Here is a 21475-nt window from a genome sequence, read left to right as displayed (position 1 = left end):
CGGGCCTTAGTCCGGAGACGGCCCGTTAAGAGGAATGCCTGGTTCATCTAGGTGGTGCGTAGCTTACTGCTAAGCGTTCTAGGGCCTCCTCTCCCAGGTGGAAAAGGAGTGCTGGGGCCGATCGCCCCTCCGGGTTCGCCGCTAGGTCTCTAGTAGCAGGGCACTCGAGGAGGTAGTGCAGGAGCGGGCAGTCCTGCTCTTCCTCACAGTGCTCACACTCCCGCCATCTGATGTCGTCGGGGTCGAGCTCGGAGAGGCACTTATACCCCAAGCGGAGGCGGTGTAGGAGAACACTGACGGGGCGAGGGTGGGAGGCTGCCATTCGCCAGCGTCCCATATCAGTGGCGGCCGCGTACCAGGAGCTCGATGGGGAGTCCCCAGCTACTGAGTGCTCCAGTTCAGTAGTTATGCTACGCCCGGCCTTGGACAGCATGGCGGTACGGAGGAGGCTCAAGCTAGGTGGCAGGTGAATCGTCACCGCAGGGAGGAGGGTTGCATCCTTAACCGCCGCGTCAGCCGCCTCGTTACCCCCGACTCCAGAGTGACTAGGGAGCCAGTTGAGGGTAACCCGTCTGCCAGTGGATCCTAAGGCCTCTAGTGTTCGCCAGATGGAGGTGGTTAGGCGGATGTTGTCAGCTACGCGGTCGCGGCTGATGGCCTGTAGAGCTGCCATGGAGTCGCTGTGGATAACCACAGGCCCCGCCACAGTCTCCTCCGCGTGAAGGAGGGCCATCGAGACGGCTACCAATTCCGCTTGGGTAGAGTAGCAGCCATTGGCCAGGCGGAATATAGCTGTGGTCCCCCTACCAACAAAGGCAGCACCAACAGCCTCCGTTAGATGGTGAACAGAACCGTCAGTGAAGTATACTACGGTCTGAGGGGGCAGCGCACCAGTGACCCGACTCGCAGCTTCACGCCTCAGGACTTCGTTGGGTAGCAGCGACTTCTTGGCAGGTAGAGGACGCAGAGAGAGGTCGAACGGCCTAGGACGCCAAGGAGGAGGGGGGTCATAAGCCGGCACAGGGAGATCGGGGGGCGGTGTTAGTAAGTGTGCCAGGCCATGCACACCCAGCAGCCCAGCGACGGCGGACGGCCACGTTTCTCGATGGAAGAGGCGGGGGTCGTGGTGGAGGGACTGTCGCACCCGCTCCGCGAGGGGGGCTGCCTCTGGCCGACGCAGCAGGGTAATCAGGTGGACGAGACCGAGCTGCCTCTTGGTGACAGACCATATGAAGGCCTCCGCTCGCAGGCAGATGCACTTCGTCCAGCGAGATGCGCCAAGGAGCGTCGTGAGAGCGGAGTTCTGGGCGGTCTCAAGGGGTTCAAGGGATGCGGGAGGGACTGTCAAGAGACATGGTGTGGCGTAGTCCAAGCAGGAGCGGACAGCGCTCACGTAGTAGGAGCGGAGGACCCGGTCGTTCGCCCCGCATGAGCGCCCCGCCAAGGCCTTCATCGTGTTGACTCTGGCCATCATTTTGACCCGGATGGAGGCCACATAAGGTCGGAAGGAGAGGCGGGAGTCAATCACCATTCCCAGGTATGTGAAGTGGGGAACCCAGGGGACAGGCACGTCGTTCACGAGGAAAGGCGCCGGAAGGGTGGAGTACCGGAAGGCAATGGCCTTTGTCTTCGTCGGGTTGGGGACAAGGCCGAGGAGAGAGCAGGAATCAAGGAGGCGGCGAAGCATGGCGCGAGCTCGAGACACGTGGCGGGATCCGGAAGCGACGATGGCAACGTCGTCCGCATAACTTAGAACTCTGACTTGCTCATTCGTGTGGAGGGCGACAAGGTGCTCTACAAGGAGATTGAATAGCAGAGGGCTGAGGATGCCCCCTTGCGGAGTCCCGTTGTCGAAGGACTGCACGCCAGATGTTGTGCCCTGGTAGCGTACAGAAGCAGTGCGTCGCTGGAGGTAGTCCCCAACCCAGCTGAGGAGGCGGCCACGAACGCCTTTTGCTGCTAGGGTCGAGAGAATAGCCGGCGTGGAGGCCAGTTCAAAGGCCTTCTCGAGGTCGAGAAACACTACGACCGCCTTGCAGCCAGTGATGTGGGATAAGAGGGTCGACACACAGTCCCTCATGCCTCTGCCCCGGCGGAAGGCGAACAGGTGGTGGTGGAGGGGACCTAACGCCCATTCCAAGCGGGAATGAAGGATCCGCTCCATGGTCTTGCCCAGGCAGCTGAGGAGGGATATTGGGCGGTGCTGCGTGGTGTCTCCGGCTTTCGGGATGGGGACGATCGTGGCCGTTTTCCAAGCAGCTGGGACGGCGCGGGAGGCATAGGAGAGGTTGAACAAGTGGAGCAGTTCAGTCTCCATGGCAGGGCTAGCGTTCTGGAGCATGGAATAACTAACCCTGTCTGCTCCCGGCGATGTATTCCGCCCCGGAATGGCGCGGCTGAGTTCGTGCGGTTGTATAGCGGCGTCAGTTGGGTGGGGCAGGATGCAGGCCCGCTGATACTCCAGCCATCTCCCTGGGTTTACTTGCTGCTGTCGCAACCTCGTCGCGGGGGGAAGGCGTGCCATAGAAGCCTTTGACGCAAAGAGCATGGCGAGGCGGTCAGCTTCCTCTTGAGGCCGGGGGTGTAGGGCTGGTCTAGAGACGGCCCCCCGGGCGACCGCGCGAATTTTCCGCCACAAGAGGGACACAGGTGTGGTGGAGTCCAGGGAGGCGCACCATGCAAGCCAATGCTCCTCCTTCACTCTGTCAACGGTCTCCCTGGCTAAGCGGACCGCAGCTCTGAGGAGGCGGCGGGTCTCCTCGGTGTTGGTCCGACGGTTAAGCCTCCTTTCCATGTTGACGCGGTGGTTCACCACCCGGACCTCCTCGGAATAGTACCACCTGTCTCTGTGATGCAGAGGTGGACGTTTGGACAGGGGGATGGCGGAGTCCGCCGCGGAATGGAAGGCTGCGACCAGACGGGCCTCGGCAGCGTCGACAGCAGCAGGGCGGGGGTGTTCAGCCAGGTAGGTGTCAAGACACTGGCTGAATTTAACCCAGTCAGCCTTGCGGAGGTTCCAACGAGGAGGGCGGGGCGGGAGGACAGGCTGCTGGATAGGGAGAGTGATCACCGCGGCGATGTGGTAGCTCACAAGGTGGTGATGGAGCGACCAGCCCGCGTCAACCTCCAAGGGCCGTGACGCGAAGGAGAGGTCCAAAACTCCTCCCGCGAGGTATGTCGGCTCGCCAGTGTTGAGGAGCGCCACCCCGGGGGCCTCCTCAAGGGTGGCAGCTAGAAGGCGTCCCGCACGATTACGCCTCGAGGCTCCCCACCGCTCGTGGTGGGCTTTGAAATCCCCTCCGACGAACGTGGGCTCCTCGTCGGCAAGGGAGAACAGCTCGCTAAAGTCAGGGTCCTCCGCCCTCTGCCCACAGTATACACAGTAAAAGGTGAGTCGCGTCAGGTTGATGGTGACGGCGACCGCTATTACCTCCACGCCGTCGCCGCAAGCCACGGGGTGAGGCACTCGTGAACAAGGAAGTGAATCCTTGACCAAGATACAACACCCGCGTGTCCGACCGGCCACGGCAGGGAGGTAAAAAGACTTATAGCCGCGGAAGGAGAGGACGCGGTGTTCCGGCAGCAGTGTCTCCTGGAGGAGAACCACGTCGTGGGAATCACGGGCTAACGTAGCACGCAGGAGGTTGGCCTTCGCGCGGGCGCCATTGACGTTCCACTGTAGGACCGAGAGGTGGCGGGCACCTACAGGGACGTCGTCCTGGAGCGCGGGTCCCTGTTCATTACCGGGCGGGTCAGCAGCCCGGTCGTGGGCAGGGACGTGGGAGCAGGAGGCGGTGTTTCCAACCGAGGATGCTGGCCGGTTGCGACGGGCGGGGGCGTCGTCAGGGTCGCTAAGGGGCCCGCGCGCGAGAGGGCAGGAGGCTTCGATGGGGCGGTTGCCAGAGCAGGTGGGGGCGGTGTGGGTGGAGCTGGAGACGGCCCGCCGGTAGAGTTGGCCTGCGTAGGTGGAGTGGCAGCCTGCCTGGCTGGCAGTCTCCGGGAAGAGGCTTCCCACCACTTCCTTCGCCGCGTCCGAGAAGACCTTCGGTTCTACGTCCGACTTCAGCACGGACGCAATAATCCTCCCGAAGCCCTCCAACAGGCCCACCATCACCTCCCTCGTGATGAGGATGTGGCCCGGAGGAGCGGCGGCGGGAGCCGCTGTGGTGATGGAGCGGGGCTGGCTGGTGGCGGGCTGGGGATGGTGAGCGGGAGCGCGGGGTGGCTGGCTGGGCACCTGGCGAGCGGTGTGCTGTGTCGGCTGAGGCGGCGGCAGGTGTTGGGGAGTGAGAGGAGGGAAACTCTCCTCGTACCTGGCGGGCGGAGGGGCGGCAGGAGGCGCCTGATCGGCTGGCTGGGGGAGGTAGGCCGTCGGGACCTCCGATGGCGCGGGAGGCAGCTGGCTGCCCCAGCGGAAGGAACCGGGAGGAGCCGGGCGGTGGTTGACAACCCAACGCTGTTGCACTGTGCGTTGCCTGTCCACCAGCGTACGTCTGTTGGTGCAATTATTGTTCCAGGCGTGGTGCTCCTGATGGCAGTTCGGGCAATTGCTGGTGATCTCTTGACCCGCCTTGTATTTGGTGAGGCACCGCTCCGTGTCGTGCCTCGCCGAGCAGATGCCACATACCGGAGGGTGGCTGCACCTGGCCCGATGGTGACCGAGCTGCTGGCAGTTGTAGCATCGGAGCGGTTCCTTGCTGTAGGGGCGGGTGTAAAATACCCCCCAGCTCCCCAAGTCCAGAGAGCCCGGCAGGGGCCTCGCGACGGTGATAAACACCTGACGAGTCCCGCGTCGTCCAACGTTGCGCCTCCAAAACGCGGGGATGGCGAAGCAGTGGTTTCAGAGGCATGGCCACTAGGTAGGCTAGGAGCACGCCCTTGGTGTTGGCCCCCGGGGCCACCCTTAGTTCCACTGGTTTGCCGTTCACCTCCCTCACGACAAGCAGGGTGTCGTGCTGGACCTGGCCGGAAGGCGTGATAAGCACACAGCCGGATTCTAGGAACTTGAGGGATAGACGCTGCTGCAGTTGGTGTTCCAGCGCCTCGGCGAGATCGAGAGTAGTTTCGAATCCAGGGGTCGCCGGAATCAGAATCTTCGGCGGGGAAGCGGGTTGAGCAGCAGCAGTGGCGGGCGGATGCAGAGGTGGTGGGGACAGAGAAGACTGGGGTCGAGAGGGGTGCTGAGGGGGCGAGCGGTTCGGCGAGGCAGTAGTGTGGGAAGCGCCGGCGGACAAGGCAGAAGCAGCCGGGGAGGAGCGACGCTGTTTCTTGGGGCCCGCCGTCTGCCAGCCGTCATCACCCGTAGGGTTGTCGGTGGGGGACGCGGCATTGGGCCCGGGGGGGGTAGCAGCCTCCTCGTCTAGGTCATCCACGATAGTCTCTGACTCGGACGAAGACATCAAGCCCGACTCCGAGTCAGAGTCAGAGTCCTCCATTTGCTCGTGAACCCGCCGCGACTTACACGCCCGAGCGGCAGAGGGGTCGGCGGGCTCGTCAGGAGGCAAGCCCTCAGTCGAGGAGGCAGCGGACGAGGAGGAGGAGCAGCGGGCACGCTTATGCTGGACGTCACGGCCAGCGCTGGAGTCAGGAGCAGCGGAGCAACCGGGGCTACGGCCACAGCCAGGAGCAGCAGGGCCGATAGGGCCGGGGCCAGAGTTAGAGCCAGCGGGGGGAGGGCCGGTAGAGCCGGAGTCAGAGTCAGCGGGGCCGCCAGGGCCGGAGTCAGTCAGCGGGGCTGCCAGGGCCAGAGTCAGAGTCAGCGGGGCCGCCAGGGCGAGAGTCAGAGTCAGCGGGGGAGGGCTGGAGCCGGGGCCGGAGTCAGAGTCAGCGGGGTGGCCAGGGCCATGGGCAGAGGCAGCAGGGGTAGGAACAGCGGGGCCGGGGTCAGAGTCAGAGACAGCGGGGGGAGGGTCAGTAGAAGCATTAGCAGAGGAGTGCTGAGTAGCGGTGATAGAGAGGGAGCGGGAAGCAGCACCGCGAGCGGGCGGAGGAGAGGGAGGAGAGCGGAAACGGGAAGCAGCACCGCGAGCGGGCGGAGGAGAGGGAGGAGAGTGGGTAGCAGCGCTACCAGCAGGCGCCCAGGAGCAGCCCGTAGCTGTGCACGGGCGAGCAGCCGAGCAGCCGACCAGTCGACTATAACCACAGAGGGGTGGCCCAAAGCGAGGATGACCACGCGGGTCACCGCGCCTCTGCAGAAGGGCCACCCGGCCGCTCGCCCGAGGAGTGCTGGCGGTCCACTTGACCCGTAGCATCTTCACCTTATTTATTTTTCCCCTAGGGGGAAACGGGCCCTTGTCACAGTGGACGGCCCGTGACTTGGCGAAGGTTTTTGCAGGAAGTTTACCTCGGCGGTTCACACGTAGTGATGAGATGCACCAGAGCCTCGTCGCTTAGGGCCATGATGAGCTCTGGTGCCGGCAGGCCGTCCGGGTTGTGAAGATGTCGTGTGCCCCCACACTCGAGGAGGTAGTGGAGGAGCGGCTGGACGACCTCCTCCTCGCAATGAGGGCACTCCACCGGTTCCGGGTCCTCTAGGTCCAGGAGTGAGGCACACCTGTACCCGATGCGCAGGCGGTGGAAGTTGGAAGCCACTCGCCTGGGGGTGCCTAATGGGACCTGGCGTCTGCCGGAGCCCGTCGCCGAGGCATACCAATGTGCCGACGGTGAGCCGGCCGCCTGGGCCTCTTCTAGGTCCTTGACGACACTCGCTGAGGCATGGGCCGCCATGCCGCGCTTGAGTTGACACATGCTCGGAGGGACGAGGCATGTTACCGCGGGAAGCAGAGTGGCCTCGCCGGCAGCACGATCGGCAGCGTCGTTGCCCGCCACGCCTGCATGGCTGGGCAACCAGTTGATGTGTACATGACGCCCGCCCCTCCCCAGTTATTGCAACCGGGCGTGGATGCCCGCGAGGAGGGAGACGTTGTCGTCCAACGGGTCCTGGTACAGCGATCGAATGGCCAGCACCGAGTCGCAGTGTACCAGGACCGGGCCCCTGCCCCCCTCAATCGCATGTCCCAGATGCCCTGCTGAGAGCCACTAGCTCTGCCTGGGTGGAAGAGGAGCCGACGGCCAGCCGGAACACGGCAGTGTGGCCCGCCGTGCAGAAAGCCGCCCCGACAGCCCCAGTGTGGTGATTGACGGAGCCGTCAGTGTAGTAGGTGACTGCACCGGGCCGGGCCGCCCCCGTCTCTCTGCTCCTGGCCTCCCGCGCTAGCCTCTGCGGTGTGAGCAGGGCCTTTCTCGTCGGCAGCGTTTTGATGGTGGCCGTGAAGGTGACCGGTGCCCACGGGGGAGGTGTAGTGTAGCCAGGGTGGGGCAGGTCTGGGTCCAGCAGGAAGCACCGGGAGAGGCGAGTTGACCTGAGATTCGCCGCTGCCACCGCCGCCCACGTTTTCCTATTGAAAAGGAGAGGGGCTTGCTCCACCGAGGCCCTCAGCGGCTCCGATCCCCTGCGGCGCAGCAGCGTCGCCAGGTGGCCGACGGCGAGCTGCGTGACCCTCACGGCGACGGTACTAAGCCTTACCTCCGCCCTCATGCAAATGCATTTTGTCCACCGGGGGGCCCCGATGATAGTGCGGATTGCCGCATTCTGGGCCGTCTCCAGAGGCCGGAGTGCAGCAGGGGCCACCTTCATGAGGCATGGGGTCCCGTAATCGACGCAGGCCCTCACCGCTTGGAGATAGAACAGGCGCAGGACTTGGTCACTGGCACTTCCGGCAGTCCTCGCCAGGGCCCGCATGATGTTAGTGCGGGTCACAACGGTGCGGCGAAGGTGGTTGACATAGGGGGCGAAGGTGAGCCGGGAATCCAGGGTGACGCCCAGATATTTGTAGGCGTGCACCCAGGGGATCGGTGTGCCGTCGAGCTCGAAGGCCTTAGGGAGGAGACGGTGGTTGATGGCCATGGCCTTCGTTTTTCCCCTGTTTATCACAAGGCCTAGCGACGCGCAGGTCTGTGAGAGGCGGCGGAGGAGGAGACGAGTGCTGGCCACGTGGTTCGGCCCGGAAACCACTATGGCCACGTCGTCCGCGTAAGAGAGGACGCGTGTGTAGCGGCTGTGTGGCATACTTGTCAATTTTTCAACGAGCGTGTTGAAAAGAACCGGGCTCACGACCCCACCCTGAGGCGTGCCATTTTCAAACGCTCTAGTTGTGGAGCTGCAGCCCTGAAACTGCACTGCCGCCCTACGATCCTGGAGATACTGGCCGATCTATGCCAGCAGGCGGCCCCGAACGCCCTTCTCGGCGAGGATGGACAGCACTGTAGGCGCCGAGGCCAGCTCGAACGCCTTCTCCAGGTCGAGGAACACCACCACAGCCTGCCTACCCAAGACACCAGAGAGGAGGGTGGACACGCAATCTCTGGTGCCCATGCCTCGGCGGAAGGCAAACAGGTGGTGGTGAAGGGGGCCCATCGCCCACCGAAACCGAGAAAGGGGTATCCTTTCTAGCGTCTTCCCCAAGCAGCTCATAAGTGAGATGGGGCGGAGTTCACCTCCCTCACCGCTCTTGGGGATGGGGACGATGGTGGCAGTCTTCCAGGCTGCAGGGACAGCTCCGCGTACATAGGAGGCGTTGTACAAGGCGACGATTTCGGCGAGCATGCCAGGCCCAGCGTGCCGAAGGAAGGTGTAAGGGATGTTGTCGTCCCCCGGGGCCTTGTCTTTGACAGGGATGGCATTTTCCAGCTCGTGGAGGTGTATGGGGGCGTCGGTGGCATGCCCCTCTAGACAAGCCTCCCTGAAGGCTCGCATCCTCGCCGGGTACGCCGCCCTCTGCAGTTCCCTGGTGTTGGGGGGAAGCCTCTCAGAGGCAGCACGGGACACAAATGCATCGATGAGCCTTTCTGCCTCCTCCTGCGGCTGCGGGTGCAGCGCCGGCCGGGCGACCGCCCCCTCGGCCACGGCTCTTCGCTTGCGCCAGAGCACGGCAGTGGACACACTGGCGTCGAGTGAGCCGCACCACTTCAGCCAGTGCTCCTCCTGTATTCTGGCCGCAGTCGCCCTAGCCAGTCGGATGGCAGCTCTTAACAGGTCTCTCGTCGCCTCAGTGTTGACCCGGCGGTTGAGTTTCCCGGCCTGATTTACGCGGTGGTTGGCCTCGCGTACCTCGGGGCAGTAGTACCATCGGTCTTTACGGCCAGGCGCCACAGGTTGCGAGCGGGGTATCGCCCCTTCTGCCGCCCGCCGGAGGGCGTCAATCAGGCGCATCTCCGCCCCCTCTAGGTCGTCTGGCCGGATGGTGTCGGCGATGTGGCGGTCGACGTCTACCCTAAATCTCGCCCAGTCCGCCCGGCCTAGGTTCCAGCGCACCGGTCTGGGAGGTAGCAGTGGCGGTGGAACCGGAAGGTTGACGAGGGTTGCAAGGTGGTCGCTCGCAAGACTGTGGTGGATGGCCCACGTCGCCCCCTACGTCGAGCGGCCGCGTGACCATGGAAAGGTCTAGCACCCCTCCCCTGACGTGCGTTGGCTTCCCCGTGTTCAGGAGGGCGACCCGAGGCACCTCCTCCAACGGTGGGCGTTGAAGTCGTCCCCTATGAAGGTGGGCTCATCGTTAGCGAGGGAGAGGAGTTCTGTGAAGCCCGGTACAGCAGTTGGATTGTTGTACACGCAGTAAAACGTAATAGTTGTGCTCGGCAAGGCCACCTTAACCGCCAGTACCTCCACGCCGTCACCGCATAGCGCGGGGTGAAGCACTCGGGTGCAGGGAAGTGCATCCCTGACCAAGATGCCACACCCACGCGCTGCTCCGGCAACGGCAGGGAGGCAGAAGGCCCTAAAGCCCTTGAACGGCACCAACTGGCCTTCCTGAAGGAGAGTCTCCTGCAGGAGGATGACATAGAGGCTGTCGGTGCCGCTCGCCGCTCGCCGCTCGCAGGAGGTTGACCTTGCCGCGCACGCCACACGCGTTCCACTGCAGGACTCTCAGTGTCTGGACCCCAGTGACGTCCCTGGGATGGTTACAGGGGCCGTCGTCTGCGTGGGGGCCGGGCCTCGGCGCTTCGGCAGCGCCTTGCGCTCGGGCAGCGGGAGGCGGGACAGTGTCGGCGCCGTACGCACGGGGATGTGGGAGCGGGTTGTGGTGCGTCCCATATTCCATTGCACCGCCTTCACCGGTGCCTTGGCTGGTGGTATGCCTGGCTGGGGAGGCTGGTGGCACTCGTCGGCCTCCATCTCCGTCACCTCTGCAGAAGGAGAAAAGGGCTTGGGTGCTTGGGTCTCGGCAAGGGGGGGGGCGGAACTCTGAGGCTCTGGAGGAGGAGCGGGTGCCGCGGCTGGGCCTGCGATGGCGGGGAGGGGCGTAGGTGCTTGGATTTCGGCAGGGGGGGGGTACGGGGCTCTGAGGCTCTGGAGGAGGAGCGGGTGTCGCGGTTGGGCCTGCGATGGCGGGGAAGTGCTCCTCCACCGTCGCCTTTGCAATGACCAGCAGTGCTGCCTCGTCTGGTCTGAGCTGGAGGAGGCCCGTCAGGGCAAGGGCAAAGCTCGCCAGCATCCCCTCGAGCGCGGCCCTCGTCACTAGGACGCAGCCGGGTGGTGTGGCAAGTGGCGCAGTCTGCGCGCTCGGGGGTGGCCGCGGCCTGCGGTTCCTCTGCCGACGCCCGCGCTGGGGCAAAGGAGGTGGAAGCAGTGTGGGAGCTGTTTGCTCCTGCCGCGGGGGGGGGAGCCCGAGGTGGAGGCTGGGTTGGGAGGCGGGACAGGTGTTGAGGTGGTCGCTGCTGGAGGGGGTGGCAGGACGGGCGTGGAGTTGGAGGCGGTGGTGGCGGCCCGAGAGGCCCTCGGTGGCGGGAGGCTGGGAAAGTGATCGTGCGAGGCGAGTGTTGATCGTGCAGGAGGCGGGGGTGGCTGATGCGACCTCGACCGTGACCGTGATCGCCTGGTCCAAGCGGGGCGGGAGGGATTGTGAGCCGCCCGCCACTCCTCCTGCCGCTTGAAGCCTACGTCCACCTGGGTCAGCCGTGAGGGGCAGCGGTGACTCCAGGCATGGTGCTGCTGCTTGCAGTTCGGGCACAATGCTGGGACAGCCTCCCCGGCCTTGTATTTGGCCAAACAGGCCTCGCTCATGTGCGACCCGGAGCACATGCCGCACACGGCTGGACGGTTGCAGCAAGATTGATGGTGCCCGTACTGTTGGCACCTATAGCAGCGCATCGGCTCCTTGTTGAAAGGGCGCGTGTAAAACACATCCCAGCTCCCCAGGTCGAGACTGCCCGGGAGGGGGCCCTTCATGGTCACGAGGACCTGGCGGGTGTCCAGCCCGTCGCGCGACTGGCACCTGTCCGCAGACATGACGTCCGGGTGTCGGAGGAGGGCCTTGAGGGGCATTGCCGCAGGGTAAGATGTCACCACACCCTTGGTGGTGGCGTCGCCCGTCTGCCGAAGCATGACCTGCTTCCCGTCTACATCTGTAGTCTCCAGCAGCCGGCAGAGAACCTCCTCGGAGGGAGGGGTGACCAGCACGCTGCCGGACTCTAAGAATCGCATCTGCATGCGAGTTCCTAGGTGTCGTTCCAGGGCCTCCGCCAGGTTTAGGGCAGTGTCGAATCCTGGTGTCGGGGGCACAAGGACCTTGGGGCTGGGTGGAGTGGGAGCGGCGTGGCGTGAAGCCGTCAAGCGCCCCCACCAAAGCTGGCGCTGATAGCCCCTCCCGGTTTTCAAGCAGCCGGCGCGTCGCACAGCACTCGAGGAGGTAGTGGAGGAGCGGTTGGAGGACCTCCTCCTCGCAGTGAGGGCACACGACAGGGGCAGGATCGTCAGGGTCGAGGACTGATGCACACTTGTAACCGAGACGGAGGCGGCGGATGTTCGATGCCACGCGTCTCGGCAGGTGCGGCGGGGTCTGGCGGGCGCCGGTGTTGGTGGCCGCCATACCAAAAGCGGACGGCGAGCCCGCAGCCAGGGCCTCCTCCAGCTCCCTGACTACACCAGCAGCTGTCTGTGCGGCCATGCTCCTTTTGACTTGTGACACGCTCGCCACAACGGGACGCGTGACAGAGGGCAGGAGCGTTGCCTCGCGCGCAGCGCCGTCCGCCGCCTCGTTCCCCGCCACACTCGAGTGGCTGGGCAGCCAGTTGACGTGGACTGGACGCCCCGACTCCCCCATCTCCGCCAGCCTCACGAGGATGGAGGTGAGTAGTGACACGTGGTCGCTAAGGGGTCCTGCAGCAGAGAGCGGATGGCAGGGACTGAATCGCAGTGGATCACAACAGGGCCCCGACCCCCTTCCACTGCATGATCCAGAGCCCTGCCAATGGCTGCCAGCTCAGCCTGGGTGGATGAGCACCTGTTTGGTAGACGGAAAACTGCGGTAAGCCCATCGCAGACAAAAGCTGCCTCGACAGCCCCCGTCTGGTGGTTGATGGAGCCGTCCGTGTAGTACACGGAGGCCCCAGGGTGCGCTGCTTCCCGCTCCCTGCTGGCGGCCTCTCTGGCCAGCCTCAGAGGGGTGAGGAGGGCCTTCCTCGTGGCGAGCGGCCGTATGGTGACTGATAGTAGAGGTGGCTCCCACGGGGGGCGGGCAACGTAAGTGGGGTGGGGGGCGTCCACAGCCGTCACAAGGCCGTGGGGTTGTCCGCCCACGTCCTCTTGCGGAACAGAAGGGGGGCCTGCAGGAGGGCCTGCCCGACGGAGTCGCGGAGCTGCTCCGCCCCCTTGCGTCTCAGCAGCGCCGCCAGGTGCCCCACCGAGAGTTGGGTGACTCTCGCGGCGACGCTGCATACGCGTGCCTCTCCCCGCAGGCACACGCATTTAGTCCACATGGGGGCGCCGACGATGACGCGGAGAGCGGCGTTTTGAGCTGTTTCCAGCGGCCGAAGCGCCGCCGGACCCACCGTCAGCAGGCACGGAGTCCCGTAGTCAATGCAGGATCTCGGCTGGACGTAGAACGTCCGCAGGACCCTGTCCCCAGCCCCCCCCCCCCCCCGCTGTTCTGGCAAGGGCACGCATAACGCCAGTGTGCCGCCGTACCTCCTCCCGCACGCTGGCGATGTGCGGGGCGAAGGACAGACTGGCGTCAACAGTGACCCGAGTACTTGGGTACGAGTGCCCCACGGCACTGGCGTACCCTCGAGGTCGAAGGGCTCAGGAAGGTGGCGGTGGCGAAGGGCGTCATGGCCCCTGGTCTTATCCTGTTGACCCTACCAGCCCTGTGGGCGGCACACGTCTGGGTCAGCGGCGGAGGGAGCTGGCGGGCAGAAACCCACGTGGTTGAGGGCCCGACACCACCATGGCCACATCGTCCGCATACACGACAGGACTCTGGCGTTTCTGCTCGCCGGAAGGGATGTTAACTTCGACGAGCAGATTGAACAGCACGGGGCTCAGGACGCCACCCTGAGGGCGTGCCATTCTCCAGCGAAAAATTCTCTGTCGCGGACGTGTGGCCTCTGAAATCGGACGGCCGCTCTCCGTCCCTCAAGGTAGTGGCCCACCACCCACGCCAGCAGGCGGCCACTGGACGCCCTTTTCATCCAGAATGGCGAGCGAAGTATGGCGGGGCTGAGGCGAGCTCAAAGGCCTTCTCAAGGTCGATAAAGACCACCACTGCCTGTCTCCCAGGACACCAGAGAGGAGGGTGGAGATGCAGACCCTGGTGCCCATGCTGCCCCGGCGGGAAAGGCAAAGAGGTGAGTGGATGGAGGGGCCCCATCGCCCACTGAAGGCGGAAGGAGGACTCTCCATGCACCTCTGCCGAGGCAGCTGAGGAGGGAGATCGGGCGATGTTGGAGGCCGTCTCCACTCTTGGGGATGAGGACGATGGTGGCCAGCTTTCCAAGAGGCTGGCAGCGCCCTGAGCTGCAGGGATCGGTTATAAAGATGCCAGCACCTCCGCCTGCGTGTCCGGGCCCGCGTGCAGGAAAGGAGCAGTGGGGATCCTGTCCACCTCGGTGGCGGTGTCCTTCCTGGGGATGGCCGCTCCAGCTCCCATACATCTCTATCCGCGCGTCAGCGGGATGCGCCCGTAGGCAGGCCTCTCCCTGAAGGCGGCTGTTCTCCTGACGGTTGCCTCCCTCAGCAGGGCGCGGGTGTGGGCCGGAAGTCGGGCGGAGCAGCACGGGGAGAAGGTGGTAATAAGCCGAGGTCCGCCCTCGACCTGGGGAGCTGTGGGTGTAGTGGGAGGGTGCCACCGCGCACCCTCGCGACGGCCACTCAGCTTTCGCCATAGGACCGCAACGGACGCGCAGCCGTCAGAAGTCCCGCGCACCACGCCAACAAGTGCTCACTCCTGCACCCGGTCGGCGGATTCCTGGCGCGACGGACAGCAGCGCGCAGCAATCCCCGCGTCGCCTCGTGTTCACTCTCCTGTTGTGTTTGCGGGCCTGGTTGACTCGGTGGTTCGCCTCCTCACCTCCCTCGGTGTAGTACCACCTGTCGCGGTGGGACACCGCCACCGGCCGGAGGAGGGGATCGCCTCATCAGCTGCCGCTGTGAAGGCGGCAACCAGGCGCGCGTCCGCCGCCTCCGGAGGTCGTCAGGCCGGATGGTGGCGGCCAGACGACGGGCGTGACCAACCCCGCGGAACCGGAGGGCCAGTCAGCCCGGCGCAGGTTCCAGCGCGGAGGCCGCTGTGGTAACACAGGCGGCGGGACAGGGAAGCGCAACAACGGAGGCGAAAGAATGGTCGCTCCGCGAGGTGCGCGTGGATGCGGCCCACGTTGCACCGACTGCAAGCGGCACTGCGAGACAAGGCTGAGGTCAGGACACCGCCACCAGCCTCTCGTGCGTGGACACCCCTGGTGTTGAGGAGAGAACCCAGGCACGTCCTCCAAAGCCGTGGCAAGGTGGCGCGCCCGGCGCGGTTCCTCCCCTACTTCCCACCTTCATAAGCGGTGGGCGTTGAGAATCGCCCCGATGAAGGTGGGTTCGTCTGACTGACCCGCTACACACGCGCTCAGCAAGGTCACCTTGACTGCCAATACCTTCGACACCGGCACCGCACAGCACGGGGCGATGCACTCAAGAACAAGGGGGAAGTACATCCCTGACCAAGACCACAACACTCAATAGCGCCGCACCGGCGACGGCAGGGAAGGTAAAGTCCCTGTAGCTCCTTGAAAAGGCACCGACTGGCCAGCCTCCCGAAGGGCGTCTCCTGTAATAGGATGACGTCAAAGCCGTCGGTGCCGATCGGGAGCTCGCCAGGAGGTTAACACTGCCGCGCACGCCGCACACGTTCCACTGCGTTACACTTAGCGGCCGGTCGCCGAGGAGTGTCCCAGGGGTGGTCACAGGGGCCGTCGCGCGTAGTGGGGCAGCCCCTGGCGCTTCAGAGTCACCATGCGCAGCAGCAGGCTGCGGGATACATTGAGCGGGTTGGGAGCCGCCCGCACTGGGATGTGTGGAGCGGGAAGCAGCGCGGTCTGGCTGCTGGCACCGGCTGGGCCACCGCTGGCTGGAGCCACTGTACGGCAGGCGCCACCGCTACGGCGGGCACCACCACTGGCTGGGAGGGACCGGGAGGGCGCGTCGACCTCTGGCGCGCGAGCGCTCTCCATCGCGGGAGGTGGAGCGTCCCCGCAGGGGCCCGGTTCTGCGTATGTGAGGCGCAGCGACTGGAGTTTGGAGCAGGGGTGGCGGGAGATTTCGGCCGGACTGGCGACGGTGGGGGCTGCTCCTCCACAAATCGTCGTTCGCAATGACTCGCAGCGCCGACTCTGTCCGGCGTGGCTGTAGGAGGCCGGTCAATGTAGGGAGCTGAAGCTCGCCAGCATCCCCTCCCAGCGCAGCCCTGGTGACCATGACATGGCCGGGAGTGAGGACCAAGGGGTGCAGCTGGCGCGCTCAAGGAGGCGTAACATGATCCGCAGTTTCCCCTCCGACGCCTCACGCGCTGAGGGAGGGCCGGCAGGAGCAGTGCGGGGAAATGCTGCTCCTGCTGTACCACCGGGCGTGGAAGCGCGGGCAGGTGTTATAGGCGGAGGCCGGGTGAGGAAGGCGTGGCAGGCGGTAGAGGAGGCGGCGGGCGGCGAAAGCACAGCCACAGTAGCGTTAAGCCGCGAGAGGCGCCCAGTGGTGGGAGGGCCGGGAAGTGCTCTTGAAAGGAGGCGAGTGTTGTTCCAGGCCGGGTGGGCCAGGCTGACGCTGGGACCTTTGAGGGACCGCCCGGTCCACGTCGGCCGAGAGAGGGGTTGTGCGCCGCACGCCACTCCTGCGTTGCATGGATTCCCCGGTCCACTATGGTCTCCAACCGGGAGGGCAGCGCCGGCTCCACGTGCGTGGTGATGCTGTGGCGGCAGTTGGGGGCAGAGGGGAGGTCACGCTCTCGCCGTGGCCTTGTGGCTCGCAAGGCAGGCTCCCTCCGTCATGTGCGGCCCCGTTAATAAGCACAATGCCGCACACTACCTGGCAGATTGCAGCAGGGGGGCGATGGTGGCTGTACCTTTGAAGGATAGCGATAGCACCGGAGGGGGCTCGGTGGTTGAAGGGGCGCGTGTAGAACGCCCCAACTCCTAGGTCGGCGCATGCACCTGGCAGGGGCCCTCACCGAGATGAGGACCTGCCTCATGCTGGCCAGGTTGTCCTCGCGTCAGGCACCTCTCCGCCGTGACGACGCTCAGGTAGCGGAGAGCTTTGAGAGCATGGCTACCAGTGAAGTTATCACCGCTTCGTGGTTGCGTCGCCCGTGGCCATGCACCACCTTCGATACCTCCTTGGTGTCGGGAGGCGCGGAGGAGGAGGAGCTACTCGATGAGCGGAGTTACCAGCACGCTGCCGTTCTCCAGAGATCTCATCTGGAGAAGCGGGCAAGGTTCCTCCTCAGGGCCTCCACGCAGATCGACAGTCTCGAATCCCGGTTTTAGGAGGGACGACAACTGGGTTTGGCAGGGAGCCACCAGCAGCTTGGCAGGAGCAGCCTGCAGGATGGTATGGGCAGCGGCGGGACAGGTGGGGTGAAATGGCGACGGAGGCAGGGTGAAGGAGCAGCAGTGGAGCGAAGGGAGTGGCAGCAGGCAGTAGTACAGGGTGGCGTCAGGCGTGAGCCGCTGGGCAGGGTGGAAACAGAGGGTGCCAGTGGCAGGCAGGGCAGGAGGGAGGCAGGCTGGCATGGAGGTGGGGTGGGAGCTGTGAGTGCAGGTCACCCACCTTCCTACTACCAATCCTCATCAGAAAGTCAGGGAGCGGATAAAAGCCCGCCTCATCACTCCTCACTCCCAGACTCAATGCGTAGCTGCTTATCACCAGGCGACTCAGGTCAGGCTCTCCGAGAGTCGCTGAACTCACTTATCCAGTGGACATCTAACGACAAGACAGCACCAGGGCTGGACCACAGCTAGACATTTGCAAAAAAAAAAGAATTGCTGAAATCTAGCCTACAGGCCAGCTTACTACAGCAGCGGAGGCTAAGCCCTCCCACTCTCTAAAAAAAAGAAGGGCTCAGCAGGCGCCGCTATGTCGCCCCTTGGAGTCTTAAGGACGTAACAATAACCCTGGTTTTTCACTAACCACCCCTTTATCCTAAGGGGCCCCTCGTGGCACTGCCCTCGGGGTTCGGCGTCGTACCAAACCAGGGTCTAAGGCTCAAACACACAAACAAAAGAAAAAAAATGCACAAAACAGAGCAGCAGGAAGGCTGCAGTCGCGTGTAACGAGCGACGCGTGACCAGTGACACGCAAACAGTGTACACTGGCACGGCAGAGCGCGGAGCAGGGTGAAGTGTGCAGCGCGGGACAGGGAGTCGGCGTGCACAAGGTGGAAGGCGCGTGGTAACGGCTGGCAACTCCAGGGAGTGAGTGACACGTAGTCAGGGAGCACTGACACGGTGACTCACAGCCTGGCAGTAGCAGAGCAGCTCAATCGCTCGCCCGCGAGAGCTGTTGCTAGAAGGTGGGGAAGAGGTGCACGCTGCCAGGTCCTTTCCTTTAAGATTAACCCCTAAGAAGGGGAACGGGTTTTGTCGACTACGACGGCCGTCGCAGTCATGGTTGGGTTATATATGCATACACGGCACGCCGCGCGCACGTGTGCATGTACATATATACATACACACGCGCACACACACGCCGACGTACGCACAAATATAGATACTAAACACCCCTTCCCACTAAGTGGGCTGGGGCACAGGCGCACCAGGCGTCCTGTAGCTGACTTAAAAAATCCAATCACGCACATACTCACACACAAACACCCACACATACATAAACGCACTCTAACACGCCCACATACAGAACAGAGAGCCTACCTGGGCGGCTCATATGCCCGCACTAGGGCAGTAAGCGCCCTGTCGTCAGGGCCCCCACCAAGGCTGGCGCTGAGAGCCCCTCCCGGTTTTGAAGCAGGTTGCGCGTCGCACCGCACTCGAGGAGGTAGTGGAGGAGCGGTTGGAGGACCTCCTCCTCGCAGTAAGGGCACACGACAGGGACAGGGTCATCAGGGTGAAGGACGGATGCGCACATTTGTAGCCGAGACGGAGGCGGCGGATGTTGGATACCACGCGCGGCAGGTGCGGCGGGTCTGGCGGGCGCCGGTGGTCGCCGCGTACCAAAAGCGGACGGCGAGCCCGGAGCCAGGGCCTCTCCAGCTCCCTGACTACACCAGCAGCTGCCTGTGCGGCCATTCTCCTTTTGACTTGACTGCCAGGTCCTCGGGTCACTTCTTATATTGGGGTGACTGCTGCCTGGGCGCCCCGGCGGTGCGGGGCAACAACACAAAATACATAGTTTACATACAGTACATAAATATCCAATCCTAAACATAAAAAGGAAATATACATAATGTCATTCAATACTCAGAAACGGGCAGGAGATATAAAAATGGAAGGAACAGCCCGGTAGCAACATTGACCCCGGGTCGCTGCGCGGGAAGGTGAGGCCAGGGCAAGGAGCGGCTGGTGGAATATTTCAGACCCCGGGTGGTCACTATGCCGCTCCCCAAAACCGGAAATATCCAGTTCACGCTGGGTCGGCGTGGGTGGAAAGTGCCACGGAACAAAGGGTCACGGCTGGCCAAGTGGGTGACGCCAAAGTGTCGGTAGAGAGAAAAAAAATGAAGGGCGGGAAAGCCCGGCCGTAACAGTGTGTGTGTGTGTGTGTGGTGTGTTTACAGTGCTACAGGTTTCTCGCATTTTCTTCAGTTTCTTTGCTTCTAAATATACCCACCTCATGTCCCTCCCTCTCATTCTACTCCTCCTCCTCCTCCTCCACAGCCTACTTCAGAAACAAAACACTCACTCATTGCCTCCTCCTCTCCTTCCTCCTTCCTCCCTCCTTCCCTTGCTCCTTTCCCTCCAAACCCTCTCTCCCTCACTTCCCGAAACAACAGACTCCTCCTCCCTCCCGCCCTGCTTCTCTCCTCCCTCCCTCCCTCCTGATGCACTTGTCTCTATTCTTCTGCATCTGCAATTCATGGCGAGGATATTTTGGGCGACATTTTTAAGTTTTCATTAATTTGAATGAACCTGAAAATGTTTTAAGCGATGCGATATACATTATTTTGTTGTTGAGTTCATGGGAGATCAGATTTACTCACACACACACACACACACACACACACACACACACACACACTCACACACATAATACACAGTTTTGATTTTTTAAACACACACACACACACACACACACACACACACACACACACACACACACACACACACACACACACACCCTCTTCCCCATATTTGTCATTCTCATTTATTATTCCTTTTTCCTTCTTTTACCAGTCATTTTTTTCTTCTTCTCTTCATTATTTACCTTATTCCTCTCACTCTTTCCCCCTCACCCTCTTCCCCTCACCCTCTTCCCTTCACCCTCTTTTCCCTCACCTCTCCTTCCCATAGATGAGACAAACTGAGATCTAATCCTTCTGCTTACTCTGTCAAACTGTTCTCTCCGTTGGGCTCCTCCGATCATAACCTTATTTCTGTTTCCTGTCCTATCGCTCCTGTACATCCTCTGGACCCACCGAAGAGGCGATGCTACTGGCATTTTGCTTCAGCTCGGTGGGACGACCTGAGGATGTACTTTTCCGATTTTCCGTGGAATGTTTATTGCTTCCAGGAGAGAAAACCTCTGTGTGTGCACAGCGCATCACAGAGGTGATTGTCTCTGGAATGGAGGCATACATTCCACGTTCTTTCTCTACTCCTCATGCTAAAAAGCCTTGATTATTCACGCCTGTTCTCGTGCTATTAAAGATAGAGAGGCAGCTCAAAAAAGGTTCCAGAGCCTTCGAACTCCCACTAACTTTGACCTTTACATTTCAGCCCGGAATCGTGCCTAATCTATTCTCCGACTTACCAAAACTTCTTTTATCAATAGAAAATGTCAAGACCTTGCTTCTTCTAATTCTTCCCGTAACTTCTGCCATCTAGCCAAAAATATCTCCTCCAATTTCACTTCTTCCTCTTTCCTTCCTCTTCTTAACCCTGATGGCAGCACTGCCGTCTCAACTGTCTCTAAGGCTGAACTCTTCGCTCAAACTTTCTGTAAGAACTCCACCCTGGACGATCCTGGGCATATTCCTCCTACTCATCCCTACTTTGACTCCTTTATGCTTGTTATTAAGATTCATCCAAATGATGTTTTCTATGCCCTCTCTGGCCTCAGCTCTCAGAAGGCTTATGGACCAGATGGAGTGCCTCCTATTGTCCTTAAAAACTGTGCTTCTGTGCTGACACACTGCCTGGTCAAACTCTTTCGTCTCTGCCTATCAACATCTATCTTTCATTCCTGCTGGAAGTATGCCTTTGTACAGCCTGTGCCTAAGAAGGGTGACATTTCCAATCCCTCAAACTACCGCCCTATAGCTTTACTTTCCTGTCTATCTAAAGCTTTTGAATCAATCCTTAACCGGAAAATTCAAAAGCACCTTTCCACTTCTAGCCTTCTATCCGCAAGGGCGTTCTACTGATCTTCTTGCTCTCTGAACTGACTCTTGGTCATCCTCTCTTAGCCGTTTCGGTGAAACTTTCTCTGTTGCGCTAGACATATCGAAAGCGTTCGATAGAGTCTGGCACCAGTCTTTGCTTTCTAAATTGCCCTCTTTCGGATTCTATCCCTCTCTCTGTTCCTTTATCTCCAGTTTCCTTTCCGGCCGTTCTATCTCTGCGGTGGTAGATGGTCACTGCTTTTCCCCTAAACCTATCAACAGTGGTGTTCCACAGAGCTCTGTCCTATAACCCACTCTCTTCCTGTTATTCATCAATGATCTTCCTTCCATAACAAACTGTCCTGTCCACTCATACGCCGATGACTCCACTCTGCATTATTCAACTTTTCAATAGAAGACCCTCTCAACAGAAGTACGACTCCAAGATTGGAGCTGCAGAACGCTTAACCTCAGACCTTGCTATCATATCCGATTGGGGCAGAAGGAACCTTGTGTCCTTCAATGCCTCAAAAACTCAATTTCTCCACCTATCCACTCGACATAATCTTCCAAACATCTATCCCCTATTCTTCGACAACACTAAGCTATCACCTTCTTCTACACTAAACATCCTCGGTCTATCCTTAACTCAAAATCTCAACTGGAAACTC

This window comes from Eriocheir sinensis, chromosome 1 (genome assembly GCF_024679095.1).
Source record: "Eriocheir sinensis breed Jianghai 21 chromosome 1, ASM2467909v1, whole genome shotgun sequence".
Lineage (NCBI taxonomy): Eukaryota > Metazoa > Arthropoda > Malacostraca > Decapoda > Varunidae > Eriocheir > Eriocheir sinensis.
Note: the sequence above shows the minus strand (reverse complement) of the source record.